The sequence below is a fragment of the Caretta caretta genome, chromosome 3, assembly GCF_965140235.1.
Source record: "Caretta caretta isolate rCarCar2 chromosome 3, rCarCar1.hap1, whole genome shotgun sequence".
Lineage (NCBI taxonomy): Eukaryota > Metazoa > Chordata > Testudines > Cheloniidae > Caretta > Caretta caretta.
The window spans coordinates 150,068,674-150,080,872 of record NC_134208.1 but is presented as its reverse complement, the minus strand read 5'-3'; the positions used below and the strand labels follow the sequence as shown (position 1 = coordinate 150,080,872).

General features: G+C 48.9%; 1 protein-coding gene across 2 annotated transcripts in view; it reads right to left on the bottom strand.

Moving 5' to 3' along the window:
• Nucleotides 1-240: 240 nt before the first annotated feature.
• The window catches only part of TMEM151B (transmembrane protein 151B), a 29,908-nt gene continuing 17,949 nt past the window's right edge, over nt 241-12,199 (bottom strand). For both annotated transcript variants that reach the window (XR_007355708.2, XR_007355709.2), the window contains exon 3: nt 241-2,644. The gene's annotated coding sequence lies outside the window, so the exon portion shown is untranslated. The remainder of the gene's footprint in view (nt 2,645-12,199) is intronic.

The window sequence follows — 12,199 nt, the reverse complement described above, 5'->3', positions numbered from 1 at the left end:
TGTTGGGCCCAGTCTATTGGCCACCTGAGGAGGGTGATGGGAAAGGGGCCACATGATTGACTCCCCGGGTCCTTTGATCCCTCCTGCAAGAATGCTGAGCCATGGCAGGCCTCACAGGGTAATGTCCTTTTGCCTCTGTGTACAGGGGGGTCTGGTCTCATCCTACTTGTCCTATGTTCACTACCAGTGAATAACATTACAGAGTCTCTGACACGAACAAACCCACAGCTGAGGCCGGAGTCAGTGAATCATCTGGAACTTTTATTACACCGATTTGGTTTACAATCTTTGTATTTTGATATTTCCAACAGAAAAGGCAACATTGTGATATACTGTTTGTACAGAGAGAGAAAGAGAGACAGACAGATAGAGAGAGCTAGATCATATTGACATATTTAAAAGTAAAAACTGTTCCCAATGCTCACTAAAGAGTTTGTTAGACAGATCCCCACCGGTGCTTCACTCCACACAGCAGATACAAACGCCCGTGGCTCTGCTGTCTGTGGACCCCAGGCCAATGGGACCCTTAGCTGCTTGATGCTCTGGCCTTATAGATCAGAAAGGATACGGTGTGAGGTTATCACTGGCAGCAATGGCCACCTTAGCGGTGTGTCAACAGCACTACCCTAAAGCCCTTGCAAATCAACCTATGCTATTTACTCCCTTCCAAGCTACACTCTGGTGTTCTGCAGGGGCTATCACCAACAAAAGAAAAGCCAGCCACAGCAGCTATAAAAGATTTTGTCAAGACCTCTCCAGAACGTCAGCTACTCATTACCCACCACTAAGCATTTTTTGTTGAGGTCGGTGTTCTTAAGTTTACAAAATATTTTCTTAAAGAAGTGGGGAGGGATAGCTCAGTGGTTTGAGCACTGCCCTGCTAAACCCAGGGTTGTGAGTTCAATCCTTGAGGGGGCCATTTAGGGATCTGGGGCAAAAATTGGGGATTGGCTTTGAGCAGGGGGTTGGACTAGATGACCTCCTGAGGTCCCTGCCAACCTTGAGATTCTATGACACAGCTGAAGTAGATGAGATTTTGTTTAGTAACCTTGCAAAAGCCCAAGGACCACGTTCAGCCACACGGGCAGGCGCCACTCCCAACGATGTGGATGGACCAGTTACAAAAGGGATAGATTTGTCCCAAGAACAACTCTGTGTAAATTACAAGGGCAGCCCACTTCGTGGAGAGCAGGGTGATTCATTGAAAACCAGTTCAAGGTTGGAAGTGGTTGTGTTCCCAAAATGTACCGTAAACCACACTCCACCAAATACACAAAGAATGGTAGGTTTGTTTGGCAGCATCTGCCCTGAGAGGTGGTTAGAACTGGGCAAACATAGTTTAAAAAAAAAGGGTTGTGAATATCTGTTACAATAAAAATTGTATTAAATTGCCTTCCAGGGCATTCACACCTTCTTCCTGTAAACAGAGGAAAGTCTGCCAGTAGCTGAACTATAGCAGCTATCTTACAAATGCCTAACCTGTGCCAAGACTCACTGGAATGTCTGATCAGGCAGCCATCTTGAAATCTCTTGGACTTCCCTCCTCTGGCACCCAAATGAAACCATGTGACTTGGGTGACCGCCCCCTCCTCCCCCTGCCAAGCATGGACCCACAGAAGTGAATAACGTGTTAGTTGACACATCTTTGAACAATTTCAAATAACAAACCATTTAGTAAAAATCCAAGTCTGGCCAGGGACCATCGGCAACAGAAATAAGGGCAAATGAATTGAATGAATAATTCACTAGCAATAGTTCACCTAGTGCTATAGAAGGCCAACAGTCCCATAGGACACTGAAGGTGTAGGTCAACTGTGAGACCTCATTGCAAAGCTAGGGAGGAATGACCTTCAGCTCCGAAGTCTGAGAGCAGTTTCTGCTCCACTTGGCTGTATGTTGAGGATCCCCAAATGCTGTTTCTGCCCTATCCAGCAGCATGAAGGGGCAAAATCAGGGCAAGCCAATCAAATGAGACAGCATTTCTTTGTGCGTGCGCGGAGGGAGGGGCGTATAAACAGTGGCTTCGAGAGGTTTGAACTCTTGGGAACGACACTAGAGCTTTTGCTTTAAGTGTGCAAGTAAGCGCCCCCGCCTGAGCTGGATGGGGCGAAAAGCTGGTTCCTTAAAGCAGCAGATGGCAAGCTGGGCTTCTGCTCTTCTGGTCTGAATGCATACGGTGGAAGGGACGTATGTCTGTGGCTGGCTGCCCAAATCTCACAGCTTCTGCTATGAGCCACAGCGGTGTCATTTCTTGGTGTCGGAGCAACAATGTCTCATGAAACGGGCTAGTTAATTTCCAGCACTAGCTGGGAAATGGGGGAGGGTGGGTATGCACAGAGCTCCTTACTTCATTCAGCCCCTTCGTTTGGCCTGCATTAGGTTGGCACTGCCCACACTGAGCTTTCTCTATTTGCTGCCAGGGTGGGGAAGTATTACTACTGCCGCTTAGTCTACCTTTTGTGCGCTCAGCTAGCCAGAGCGGCTGGAGAATGGCAATTTGGAGGCAGTGGAGGAAGACGAGTCCTGGTGGGTTTGTGAGTCGCCCTGAGACAGCAGAGTACGGCCAGTCATTTCCATGGGAGCTGAAAAGGTCTGAGGGACTGGGCAGAGCCTTGCATGCCCAGTCGCAGAATAGCCTGAAACCCTGTTTGGGGTTTTTAAAAACAAATTAGTGAATGAATGTGATGCTCATAAAATGAGGGACACAGAGTGCTGGTCTGAACCATGCATAGTGTTGGCAAGATTCCTCCCACTTAGCCTTGCTAATCCGCCTCAGCCAGGTCGCTCCCCTTTCTACTCCATTCCTGGGCTCTCCACCCAGCTCTGCTAATTGTCCTCAGTCTGCACCTGCAACCCCCACTCTCTCACACACTCTCGTTCAGTCCTGGGACCCACACAGCTCTGCTGGTATATGTCGCTCTTGACCTGCAGTACTTCTGCTTCTACTCTTGGCTCGCTGCAGAGCGGCACTTTTGTCCACGTGGAGTAAGAATGAAACCCTCTGAACTCATTTCGCTTGTGTCCTATGTGGGGAGGGTTTTAGGGAGCCGGGGAGGTGTGAGGTAGTGTAGAGACACTGCCTGCAAATAGTTAAATTAGGCTGAGAGCATAGCTAACGAATGAAGAGCTTTATTCCCACTAGCCAGGCCTCAGAAAGCAAGTGCTGCCAGATCCCTACCAACACCATCCCCTCTGACCTGGATGGATTAGCTTCTCTAGAGGCGAAAGGCAATTTAGTTGTTAGCCAGTGACAATTATACATCTGGGCCTCTGGCAACGTTATCCCTTGTGGTTAATGCTCATCTGTTCCTTGGAGAGTGGGCTGAGAGCACCAGCCTGGGAGGCAATGGTATTGCTCTGATAAATTAAGGCGTCTCAGGCCTTGCAGTTACACCAGGCGTTACTCACACAGCTGTCTCCTTAGCCAAGGAGACTTCTCCTTTCAGAATGTCCATCACACACCTTTCGCTCTACCTTGACGCTGCCTTTGATTCCGCCTTCCGCTGTTTTCTCCCATCCCATCTTCTGTCCTGTAACAGCCTCCCTAGCCTAGTGCCCCAGGCTCCTTCCCCCTCTCCAGCCAACCCCCACCCCCTGAAAAGCCACCACTTCCCCAAAGCCCACAGATGCCAAGCAACTGGATTATAGCATGCTCACCACTCCCACTTAAAAAGATCTATGCTGAGTTCTCACTGTGTTGTGGCCCGCCTAGTCAGTTTTTATCTGACTCTGTCCAGCCTGGAAGCACCTCAGGGCAGAGAGCTTCCTCTGTGAGTTGGACACTGCACATTCTGAAGGCAATGGCAAAGCTTCCTTCAACCTCAGCAGCAGCAGGACTGGGTCCTGTGTTCACAAAGGGCCCTGTAGATAACGCATCTGCGTACAATATTTGTGATGGTGATCGTGCCTTTCGGTCCCTCGTGCCTATAGCGATGTGTTTGGAGTTCCTCTGCCTCGTTTAGCGGGCCCCTCTGCTTGGGGAAAGCAGGTATCTATCTCTCAGCTGTTGAGTCCTGGAGGTCAGGAAAATCAATATGGCAGGGCTTTTACGCTCTGGTGTCATGATCTTTCGGGACCGTTTCTTCTTGAATCTCTGGAAGGCTCTGACATAGCTGCCTATATGCGTTCAAGGAGTGAAGGAAGCAGCAGGGAAGGTTTTTTTGTGAGTGTAGCAACCAGTGTGACTGAAGGAATGATGGCTGTGCTGCAGTGATTTAGAGAATAAAGGAGTTCCCTCATGGGTCCACGTCACGTCACCGAGCACAGAAGTGGGTTTGTGGCTGTCCCCAGAGATGACAGATTAATCCAAGGTTTGTGCAGCCCTCGGGGGGGAAATGTGGCCAATGGAAGTTGACAACATGGCAGGTGGCTGCCGAAACATAGTGCAGACTGAGGCCACTCCAAATCCCAGCATTCCATCTTGATCCAGGGGATCAAGGGAGCAGGTGGGATGGTCACTCAGGCTTTGGTCATGTCAGTAGGATTATGCGTTGGGAGCTGAATAGGGGAGGGGAGATTAGCTGGAGTTATGCCTGGTATCAGATTGGGGGAAGGATTCAATGGCTCTCCAATTCCAGTCAGACATGGGGACTAGGATGTTCTAAAATACTTCTCACCACATGCTTATTGGCACCACCTTTCTATCCCTGCCCTTCATGGCTCATACACTCACTGCAGCAAACGTGAAATTCCACAACCACCTCCACACAAACAAGGCCAGAGATCAGCTTCCTTTCCCATGAAACAGGCATCATTTTATCATTTACTGAACTGCTACAGGAAATAATGGATTACTCTGAGCAACTTAAATTTTGGCGCAGGACTCCATCCCACTAGCTGTGCGTATGCACCAGGCCCGTTTGTTTTGATGGAACAAAATATAACAACTTTATCCTTTTCTATTTTCTCCTTCTGTTTTGTTCTCTTTTCCTTGAGGCCTGACTATTTAGTGGAAGTGGTTGAAATTTTTCAAATTGGTGAGGGGTATGAATAAATTTTTCATCAAAAATTCAATTATCAAGCATAAAAGGAAAAAAACCCTTTACCAAAAATTGTTCAAGTTTTTTTCTCTAGCTCTATTTTGAAGGGGGGAACCCAACAGGAAAAACTTTTGAGAAATTCCTCTAACACATTTTATTGGGATTTTTTTTTTTCCAACCAGCTCTACAGTGTATTGAGTGAAGCTTCACAGAACAGTAGAATCCATTAGTTTGCAGGGCTGTTGTAGCTGTGTTGGTCCCAGGATATCAGAGAGACAAGGAGGGTGAGGTAATATCTTTGATTGGACCAACTTCTGTTGGTGAGAGAGACAAGCTTTTGAGCTCCACAGAGGTGAAAAAAGACAAGCTTCTGAGCTTCACAGAGCTCTTCTTGAAAGTTTGTCTCTTTCCCCAACAGAAGTTGATCCAATAAAAGATGTTCTCTCATCAGGCCTCTCTCAGAGGGCAGGTCTACACTACCAGTTAAGTTGATCTAACTTATGTTGCTCAGGGGGATGAAAAAACTCCCCCCTGGCGCAACGCAAGTTTTGCGCTGTCCACACTGGAGCTGTCGGCGGGAGACACTCTCCTGCTGACACAGCTTATGCTTCTCACTGAGGTGCAGTAATTACGCCGATGGGAGAGCGCTCTCCTGTTGGCACAGTGCATCTACACTGGATGTGCACCGCAGCGCAGCTGCATCAGTGCGGCTGTGCCGACGTAGCGCTGTAGCGTAGACTTGCCCAGAATCTATTATGTCATTCTCCCACCTCCCCTTCCCCACCTCCAATGTCATCACTCAGGGCCATCTGCTCCCCAGAAGAAAAATCTGATCAAAAAAACTCTCTCCCTAACTTGAACAGGAAGAATCCATCTGTTATCACCTGATCTCATGGATCTGCTCCTGCTTCTGGAGACTTGTTTGTATTCTCAGGCCTGTGTTTTGAATCCTTTTCACCCTGATTGCTTCAAGGGCTGCCATCCAAAGTCAGAACTCATTAGATGTCAGCTGCCAGTGCAGCTAATGGACACTAGAATCGTGTGACTGATACCAATACTAAATCATCTTGACACATTGTAGCTATGTTGTGTTTCTTTCACTCAGTGAATAGCTAAGATTGCAGAAGTAGCTTGCACTGATGGAGAGTGAGCGATCCTTGTGTGTGTGTGTGTGTTTGCTCTGCAAAGTCCACTAAAGTCTAATCACAGTGGGTGAGCTACAAAATCCCCAAAGTTCCAAGAACTGGCAATATTTCTGGAAGGGCACATGTGTTCCCATAAAGTTTCATTTTCCCCATTAAAAGTCTTAGGTCTTAAAAGTGTTGCATAGGTGGGTGATGTACCTGCTGGTAGAGACTGGCTCTGGATTGCAGGAAGATGATCTCCTTGGACTTCATAAAGACACTGCCCCCAAGACAGACCAGGCATGGAGAGAACAAGGGGAAGTACATGAGGCTTCTTCCAAGTTTAGTTTAGACCCTGGAACTTGTAGGCAGGAAGGCTGTGGAAAATGCCATGTCCTGGCTGGAAAGAGTTGCTGTTGGGGAGAAGAAGGCTCCTGGCCCTAGGTGGCAGTGGTCAATTTGTTTGTTTCGATGCAGCTCACAAGATCAAATCCTTGGGCATAAGGTTCCCCTTCAAAGTGTAACTCTAGGTTCCATGATGGAGGGAGGAGAGCAGAACCTCCTGACAACAGGTTGGCCACAGGGATACCTGGATCTCACAAGCTCAGTGAAGACCAGGTAGCTTCTGGAAGGTGATTTATTCAGCAAAATCCCAATGTTAATTCCAGGCATAAAATAAATATTGCAAGGGATTGATTAGGCTGGATTCAAGGGCAAGTGAAGCTGTGGAGAAGATGGGCCATGTTCACCCTTGCGTAGCTCCACCGGCTTCAACAGAGTTACAACTAAGGATGAACACAGCCAATTAATTTCTACTTGCACCTTGGCTATGCCCCTTCCCCTTCTTTCCAAAGTGCCCATTATATCCACTGAAGTTAGCAGTGCCCACAAGGGGGAGGAGAAAAAACAAGCAGCCTATGTTCCAAACTGTATAGGACCCAACACATCACACATCCAGGCTATGCAAACTCTATGCCAACATGTGCATTTCAGTTGGAATATACAACTGGCCTGATGTTTAAATCACAGGCCATGTATTGGATAGCATGGAGCCAGGTAGCCATATATTTTATTTTCTTCAACAAAGACTAATTTAATTTAAAAGAAAGCATTCATTCAGTATGGAGCGCTATGGCTGCCCATGGTTTGGTAATATGAATTCTGGCTGGTGCAGTAATGTTTCAGATCTCCACCACACATACTGCACTTCTCACTGTATACTGCAGGACAGTAGCAGCTCCACTGCCTGGTTTTAAACTTGACAGCTGTAAAATATCACTTGTGTGATAATTAAACAGAAATGACCAGGGTTGTGAAATGACCAGGGTTGTAATCTGAACGGCTGGAACAAAAGGCCAAGGATGTTATTTCACCATTGGAGTAATACTTAAATCAGAGGGGAGATCTTATACTGTTATTGCCCCTGAAACCAGGTGCTACTTGGCTTATCACCCTTTTTGTCTTCTTAAAGATTAAGGCCCCAATCCTACGGTTGAATCCCCACAGGCAGGCCCCTAGTGGACTCTGCGTTGGTGCAGAGGCCCACTCCTGTAAAGCTAGTTGCAGAACAGGGGCCTGCATGTAAAGGCCACTCACATGCACAGTGTCAGCCATCTTGCTCTTCTTAAAGAGTATCGCCCGCTGAGCATATCCATTCCAGTGCCCTTCCCCCCGCCTGCTTCCCAGACAGCGAGTTGAGCAAAATCACCCGTGTCCTCACTTGCTACTTCAGCCTAATCGGAACTCGGACAAAAGATGAAAAGTTAACTAATTACTTGGGAAACAAAGGGCAGCAAAGGGCTATTTCTCTGGATTGTGAGTAGTAGGTGCAAAGAGGGGTTTTTAAAAAAGTCAAGCAAACAGTAGCCTCTACGTTTTCCATAGTGAAAATTTGTTGGTCGTCAGCACAGCGCTGGATTGTCAAGAATCACGTCTTAAAAGCAGTGTGTGTTTGTTGGTGTTCTTCGTCAAGCTCCAGCTCTTGGGAGTCACGTTATATGGTGAGGGTCTCAGCTTTCATTTAAAGAAAAAAGGAAGTTCTAAGTCCTTGTGGTTGGGGAGAAGAGCTTGAAAATGTGACTTGTAAAGGCTCAAAGACCTAAAGGCAGATTAAAAGAACCCCAAATGTATTTATTTTTTAAAATCCTATCATTTTTAAGCCAGGCTATGCATCGGGGGGGGGGGGAGCTGATTCATATTTGAATGCTTGTGATTAGCTATACAGAGAAGTTTCCTCTCCCTGCCTTATCAACAGCACCTGCCATTGTTAAACCTGAACAAACATTCTGAAAATTCACCTGCTGTCCTCATCAGGAGTTTGTTTGAGGCCTGGCATTACAGGCAATGATACGAGGCTGGTCAGTTTCGCTTCCTTGCACTGCACTAGCAAAGGGCTTGGGAACCCAGGACTGTTGGGGAAGGTTCAAAGGCAAAAATGATAATGGCTAAAATGATGGCAATGTGTCTATTCAGATTAGGGTTGACTGAACCCCACTCACTCACACACACACACACCCTTTAATTAGCAAAGCCAAACCTTGGGGCCTACACTACTTGACAGATTCTTGCCTGGCAGCAACAGGAAATGCAAAATAGCTCAAGAGTATTATTTAACCTTATCCTCTTTGAATACTGCATTAGCTGTTCCACGTGCTGGGAAAAGAAGGGGCCTGGCTGCTGTCCCATTCAAGCATCGTGCTCCATGGGTAAAAGCCTGCTGTGTCCAGCATTGTGCTGAGAACAAGCCCCAGTGTATGGGAGACTGCAATGGTTGGGATAGGGATGGGAAAAGTTTACCCTTCCCCTCTCCCTCGCTTTGCAACCTAGCTCCAGCGTGCTCCTAACCTTCACTAAGGGATATGTTCTGATCTGGGCTGTAGGGGTGGGGCCACTCTGCTCTCCACATGTACAGGGAGAACAGCGCCAGGCACCTACAACACGGAGAGCAAAATCACTCTGCAGCGATCTGCTGAGCTGTCGGGAGAGGGAAAATCAGCCCTGAGATGAGCCTTAGCTTGCAGGATAATAGCCCCTCCTTGCTTTGTTCCTTTCCCCTCTCCCTGCTTGGGTTTCTTCAGGGCTAGGACACAAGGAAGGAATCTTTGGACAGGAAAAGGTTGCACAGTCCAGCAAGCACATGGTCTGCATAATAAGACCTTGGAAGAAGTGGGCACTTGGGCTCTGGAGAAGAGCAGGCTGAAGAGAGACAGTACATGTCTGTTCATACAGAAAGGGATGTTCCAGAGAGAAGCAGGGTCAATTACTCTCATTAGTCAATGGAGGAGAAGTAACGGGATTAAGATACAGCAGGGAGAATTCAAGTTAGATATCAGGCAACATGCTATCATGAGATGAGCAGACGGGCAATGGAACGAGCTGCCAAAGGAATCACCATCACCGACACAGACATAGCTGAGATCAGACACTAGGCTGCAGAGAGAATGGATACCTGGCCAGTTCAGACAATGCTGCTAAGCCTATAGCCACATGGGGGTCCCTGGGTCCCATCCTAACCGGGAGGGGGTGAAATGCTAGTGGTGGTTACTGCCACACAGACTGGAGGATTGGTGCTTAGGGTGACCAGATGTCCTGATTTTATAGCAACGGTCCCAATATTTGGGTTTTTTTTCTTATATAGGCTCTTATTACCACCCCCCCCCCAAACCCTCTGCCCTGATTTTTCACACTTAGATCACCCTATTGGTGCTTTGTGCTGACAGCGTAAATAACTTGTGCCCCTTGGAGAATTAAAACATCTCCCCATTCATGTGGGCCTGACTGGACACGTAGTAGGTTCCTCGTTCCTCCTGTTTAATACATGTTTAACACACATGTACTAGTCCCCTCACTCCTTCATAAACCCATGCACCAGTTCTGGATGCTGCTGTTCTCTCCCCCAAGCCCCCCGGGATAAGAATATGGGTGTAAGGGGGGGTGCACTGGACTCTTAGCTGAGGCCCCAGGTGCATGGCTGGACTAAAAGGCCTGTCAGAAGCTAGGGGGCGGGCGGCAACAGCTGTGAGTCCCTGGTTCAAGCCCATCCTCTCTAGGTTTCTCATCCTCAGCCCAGGCCATCTCCTGTCTTCATCCCTGCTCCCCTCAGGCCCTTGGCTGTGCTCTGCTCCCATGCCCAGACATGGCACATCCACTATGCTGTTAGAGTCGGCGGCCAGGTCTCCCTACATGACCGTGGCTTGTCCTGCTCCAGGGAGGGAAATGTGTGGGCTGGAAGGGCTTGTCCTAGCCCCTGCTCACACTCTCAGGCCAGGCACATGCCTGGCTCCACTGTAACTCAGAACTGGGGGAGGAGGGAACCAGAGAGCGGATGGAGTTCCTCCCTCCCCACATCCTTCTCAGTGGGGTCCAGGAAAGTCAGATGAGACCCATATAGATGGGGCTGCTCTGATCCATCCCCCTCGGAACCCGGGCTGGGTGACCATTCCCGTCATGGTACTTTCTAGTGTGTACCAGTGCCTTGGCTGGCGGCTGCACTGCTCCCGTCATCATCCGCTCAGCAGACTCTCAGCCAGGGCAAAGGGACGCAGGAAGGATGCAGGGGTGATGGGCAGATACCCCGGAGAGCTGGCCCTGCATGCTGCCATCTGCCTTAGGGCAGCGCTTAGAAAAAAGGCAGCGTGTTGGAGAAGCTGCTGGATTTCAAAGGGATTAATTGGCCACTGGCATGTCTGATCTCAGCATTTCCTCCCCCCCAGCCCAGGGGACTCCTCCACTACCCAGTGAGAATCTCTTATCTGGTGGGGGAGGAGAATCTTAACTCAAGTGGACAGCTGGATTTATTAATGGGCTAACAGCAGGAGAGCAGGGAGGAGGCAGCTGGGCTGCAGAGCCGAGCTGGTTAGAGGCTTTGTTGGGTGCGGTCACACAGAGACACGCACACACACAGGCTGCGCCTGCCCTTTCCTCATCAGATTGAGATGCCTAGTGCTTAACCTCCCTCTATGGCACAAGCTTTCCCCATGTATCCTAGCACCTGGCCCTCCCTGTGCGCTGCCAACACCATCAGGTAAAGGGTGGCTCAGGGCTAGCCCTAAGATTTGCAGGGGAAAGGGGAGATAGGGCTGTTAATTGCCTTCCTCTCAAAGTGGGGATCAGAAATGGGTGAGGAGTTCATGGTGGGAGATCAGACTCCAGATGGCAGCTTTTCTCCCTGTTGCTGAAGAAGCGGGGGCTAGCCTATGAGATGTCAAGTTACTATTAAAGGTGCCCCCAAATCAGCAGTGGCTTAGTGGGGCCAGTAAAAGTGCTGCTCTGTGGGAGTCCAGGGTTTGATTACTGAACCTGCCTTTTCTCTCCCTTGGGCTGGCAGGGGCTTGGGACATTGTAGAGGCAACACCTCAGTCCACAGAGGGGTAGGCGGGATGAGAGCTTGGAGGGGCTTCAAGCAATCTTGGACAACCTTGGCTCAGGCTTTGGTGGTGGAGAATTCCAGTCAGAGGGGCCAAACTTCTCCCAGCAGCATTAGCGAGCCTAATGGTGCCACTTGGGGACGCTGTGTTTGAAACATGAACTTGGTTGTGGGGTGAGTTTGTTCAGTCCCAGGTGCTGGGGCAGTGGGTGGCTCCCATCATTCTGTAGAGAGCCTCTGGCCAAGTCAGCAGCAGCAGCATCTAGAGGAAGCCTAGTCTTGCTGGCTGGTAGGACAGTCTCCCCAATGACACTTTGAGGGTGGTGTGGGTGAAAATGGAGCTATCTAAGGACCAAGATGAACCTGAACCCAGGGGAAAAAAATCTTGGTGTGAACAGGGACTGGACAAAGCACATGGGCAGAGTGTTTGGCAGCAGAGTTTTGCTACTGGCGATAAAGGATGTGGGTAAGTAAACCTTTCTAACCTGCCCTTGCTCTGTGGGCTCCCCCGTCCCTAGGAGAACTGAAAGACTTGCCGACCCCTGTGATAAATGTATGGATCTAAGGCACCTGGCCACAGAAAGATGGCAAGTGTAGCCTAACCTAAGCCATGAGCAGCTTTAAAATGGAACAGCTGGGGAAGGACAAGAGAGCCTGAGTCCCCTCTCATGTACCCCAGTCACAGCCCATTTTAACTCCATTATTTCAGTGGGGATACTCCTCTACCAAGG